This window comes from Callorhinus ursinus, unplaced genomic scaffold, assembly GCF_003265705.2.
Source record: "Callorhinus ursinus isolate GAN/ISIS: 27379988/994484 unplaced genomic scaffold, GSC_fseal_2.0 scaffold37, whole genome shotgun sequence".
NCBI lineage: Eukaryota > Metazoa > Chordata > Mammalia > Carnivora > Otariidae > Callorhinus > Callorhinus ursinus.
The window spans coordinates 9,149,043-9,154,248 of record NW_027397099.1 but is presented as its reverse complement, the minus strand read 5'-3'; positions in this window follow the sequence as shown (position 1 = coordinate 9,154,248).

The window sequence follows — 5,206 nt, the reverse complement described above, 5'->3', positions numbered from 1 at the left end:
AGCTATTAAATAGAAGCAAATGTTTTATCAAGATCGTAAGCACACTTCACTTCTGTTTCCTGGATTCTCATGTCTACCTTGAAACTTTTGTATGAACTCATGATCTTAAATCTCTTTTTATAGAAAACTGGTTTTCCTTATAGTACATAAAAACTCAAAGAATAAGTTCAGAAAGGCAGAAATCAAGGCAAGATTTCCCACTGCTCACCTATCAGAATGAGTCTTTTTTTCTTTTCAAAATTTCTAAAGGCTCAACAGACATTACAACTGTCAGACTCCCATTAGACAAACTGGCCATAATGTAAATAGTCTTTCACCTTTGAAATTCCAACATTCAGCAGAAACAAACTTTAAAAGCCACAAAAGGAAAAGCTGCCCTGAATTAATGATGAGGTCTTCCAACATATAAATAAAATCGTGTTTAGATGTGGATTACTTCCTCATATAGCATGCAGATGAAATCAGAATTAAGACTACAAATAAAAAAAAACCCACACACAACAAAACAAAAAAAAAACACTACAAATCTTAAATATGCAAAGTCCTTAGGAACACCTGACTCAGCTGTTTTTATATTCCTTGAGGTCCTTGGGACCCTATAAGGAGTCCTAATATCTGCCTAATTATTCCAAATTCCCAAGAGATATTAAACTTTGTAATTAGATAATGAGAAACTGGAATTCCCAAGAATTCTCAGGGATTTCTGGAATTATAAATTATTATAAATTATTCCATATTTTCATAGCATTTTTAAAATATGTTTTAAACATAATTAGAAACAAACTGAGGGTTCTAGAGGGGAGGGGGTGGGGGATGGGTTAGCCTGGTGATGGGTATTAAAGAGGGCACGTATTGAATGGAGCACTGGGTGTTATATGCAAACAATGAATCATGGAACACTACATCAAAAACTAATGATGTATGGTGATTAACATAATAAAATTTAAAAAAGAAAAAATAAAATAAAACATAATGAACAGCTACAAAACAGTGACTCTTTTCTATGACAGTATTATACTGAATATTTCAGTGCAGATTTTGTAAAACAATTGATATAAAACATAAAAATGCTATTGCTATAAACAAGTATGTTATGACAAAATTCCACGTTTAAATAGTATGCAAAATAAAGTCTGCCTGATAAGGAGATATTTGATAATAGAAACATTATATAAGGGAAAATAACCACTACATGAATAACAATTAAAATAATTTAAAATTATAGCAGAGGTATTTAATATTGAAAAGTTAGCATCTTTATAAAGGAAAGTTTAAAACACATAAAGCTTAATTATTCTATCATACAATCTTAATTATTGTTTCACAACTTTCCCAGATGTTGAAAAAATTTCTTTCATTTTGCATCGATGTTGGGTGTACTGTTATGAGCTCACCCAAAATCTGCAAGTTGGGTGTTATGTTTCATATAAGCTCATTTCCTTTTTTAATAATAAACATATTTTGTCTACTTGTCTCGATTTTTATTTGGCTCTTAAAATCTGTATTTTTTTTTTACTTCACATTTTAGATCAGTTTCTAATTTCAATTTGGAGTATTCCGCATCAACATTCATATGTTCTCTTTGCATTTCTTCTTTCAAAGATCAATAGTATATAGTGAATATCCAAACACTGGAAAACCCCAGTGAACATTATTGGGTTGTGTTTAAATAATGTAACATGCAGAATATCTAGCAAAACTAACAGCACTTCACATAATTATGCATTGAAATTATCAATTTAAACTTCATTTGCCTACAAAAAGTTGTTATTTCTTGGAACACCACTCAAAGGATTTGCTTAAAATGTACCATATGTCTAAACTTATTAATATTTAATATCTTTGCGTGAATGACTCACCTTTGGCAGAAGCAAATGGCATCATAAACATGTACTGTTACATGGCAACAGCTCTAAGAAGATTAAATCATCAGATGGCTATGGCTTATTTTTTATGTATTTCTGTCCCGATTCCCAGAAATATACACTCTATTCCTTAATTCCACCTATCCATATTTCTTCTCTGGTTTCTACCTAATGTTATTCGATTCCTTCAATCCAGTGACCTCTCCATGCTAACTCTGCAGTTTTTATTTTCTGAGTATAATTATGATATATATTTTTTCTTCTTATCCCCAAATAAACAGCTCCTCAGAAATGATTAGATTAGTACCAAATGACAAAATATTTGTGTGATCCAAGCCCCGAGGGGGGAGGGGGAGAGAAAAAAAAAAAAGAGTTTGGTGAAAAAAAAATGAAGAGAAATAAACCTATAGATTCATGGAGCTTAGTGAGATTTAAACAGGATGAGTCCTCCCTCCCACCTTTAACATACTCAAACTGCTGGAAACTAAAGACAATGAAAAAAACCTAAAAACATAAAAATAACACTATCAGGGAACAACAGCCCTAATGACTAATGATTTCACATCAAAAACCTTAAAGGATGGAATAAAGTGGTACAATCCTTTTATAGTGCTAAAAGAAAAAAAAAAGGAAGTCAACTCAGAATTCTATATCTAGTAAAATTATACTTCAAGAATGAAACTGAATAAAGGTATTCTCAGATGAAGAAGACCTAATATACTTTGTTGCCAACTTGTTCTAAAATAATCACTAAAGGAAATTCTTCTGAAAGAAAACTGGGATACTAGGAATAAAGTGAAAACCACAGGAATGGTTAATATTTGGGTAATTATGATAGATTATTCTTCTCTAAGATCTTTAAAATGTTTGACGGTTGAAAGCAAAAAAATGATAATATTGTCTGACAAGGTTTTTAATGTATGTAAGCCTTAACTTATAAGAAACTATAACATAAAGCAAAGAAACTAAAGAAACTATATGGTAGGGAGATTCCTATATCCCACTTGAAGTAACAAAACGTTGCTACTAATGGTACTGTAAAAACATTAAGAGTCTATATTGTGATCTCTAGAGTAGTCCATAAAAATAGCATTAAAATGTTATATTCAAATATACAATAGTAAAATAGGAATACTAAAAATGTTAACATGTGCCCAAAAAAGGAAAGTAAAAACAAATAAAGGGTCAAAACAGAAAAGTAATAAAATTATAGACTTAATCCAAACATATCAATAATTGAATTCAATGTAAAGTATCTAAATATTCCAATTAAAAGAAATTATAAGAATGCATTAAAAAATATGACCCAACCATACGTTGCCTACAAGAAATTCACTTCAAATACAAGGATATAGGCAGGCTAAAAGTAAAAGCCTGGAAAAAGACACACCACACCAATACTAATCAAAAGAAAGCCAGAGTGGCAGTCTTAATATCAGACAAAGTAGATTTCCAGTTAAACAAAACTACTAGAAATACAGGCATTACAAAATGATAAAAGAGTCAATTCACCTAGAAAACTTAATCTCAAATGTGTATATAACTTACTATAGAGCTTTGGAATATACCCAGCAAAACTGACAGAAATGAAAGGAGAAATGGGCAAACCACCATAATATTGGAGGCTTCGACATTCAACATTCTTATCCAGTAAAAACCAGGATTAATATGAATTGATACTCATAAAATCAACAAGGACATAGAAAAATAAACTATAACTGACTGACATTCATAGAGCACTCCACTGAGCAAAATATGCATTCAAGTCTACATGGAACATACATCAAGATGGATCACATCATGGATCATAAAATCTTAATATATTTAAAATGACAGACCTCATATAAATTTTAATCTCTGGTCTCAATGCAATTAAACTAGAAACCATTAACAGTCACTTACCTTGTTGGAGACTTTGTATCAACTCTTCCTTTTAAAGCTTCATTCAGGTAAAGCAAGTTTTCCATTGTAATACATAAAGACTCAAAAGCCCTCCACAAAATATTACCAAATAGGATTCACCATATGTATAAAGAATTGTACACACCACAACCATGTGTGGTTTATCATAAGCGTGCAAGGCTTGTTTAATATTTGACAACAAACATATCCTAGCATAGGCATAGTCTAAAGAAGAAAATCCACATACTCATATCAATTCATGGCAAAATAACTTTTGAGAAAATTAAACTTCCACCGCTAATAAAAATTCTCAGCAAATTAGAAACCAAGACAACTTACTCAAACTTGATAAAGGGCATCAACACCAACAAAGAAAAAGAAAATCTACTGCCAATCTCACAATGGTGAAAGACTAAATGCTTTTCCCTTAAGTTCAGGAACAAGGCAAGGGTGACAATTCACACCAGTCCTATTATACATACTATTCCTATAAAACAGGAATGCTCTAGCCAGCTCAAGATGATAAGAATAAAATAAAAGGCATACAGATTTGAAATGAAAAAATAAAACTGTCCTTACTTGTAGATGACTTGATCATCCAGGGTATAAGTAGAAAATCCCCAAGAGACTAAAAACAAAACAAAACGATAATAAAACGTCCCAGCATAAGTGAATTTAGCAAAATTGTAGGATACAAGGTCAACACACAAAAATCTATTATATTCTGTGTACTACCAAAGTAATATACAATTGTAATCTGAAATTCAAAAGCAACATTGTAAATATTTAAACACTTTAAAATGTTTAAAACAGTTTCAAAGTGAAATACTGATGTATAAATACATCAGGCATATAAAGGAACTGTATTCTCAAAACTGAAACACACTGATGAAATAATCAAAGACAACCTCAAAAATTAAGATGTATATTGTGTTCATGCATTGGAAGACTCAACCTGGTAAAGATGTCATTTCTCCATTTTTTTTTTTTACAGATTTAATTCCAATAGAAATTACAGCAGTATATATTTATAGATATAGAGAAACACCTTCTAAAATTTAGCTGGGCGAGTGTAGGAGGGACATCACCAATATGTTGAAGTAGGGGACCACAGCCTCCACCCCTCCACGAAGAGTAACTATTAGCTAGCTAGCCACAAAAGATCATAGCTCTAGGAGAGCTCAGGCGTCCACTGAAGAAACTTCAGGAACACAGGGGCACAAAGAACGTGATAAAAACTGCACCAAAATGGGGTCACTGGGTGGCTCAGATGGTTAAGCGTCTGCCTTCGGCTCAGGTCATGATCCCAGGGTCGTGGGATCGAGTCCCGCATTGGGCTCCCCGCTAGGCGGGGAGCCTGCTTCTCCCTCTGCCTCTCTCTCTCTCTCTCTCTCTCTCTCTCTGACTCTTGTGAATAAATAAATAAAACATTTAAAAAA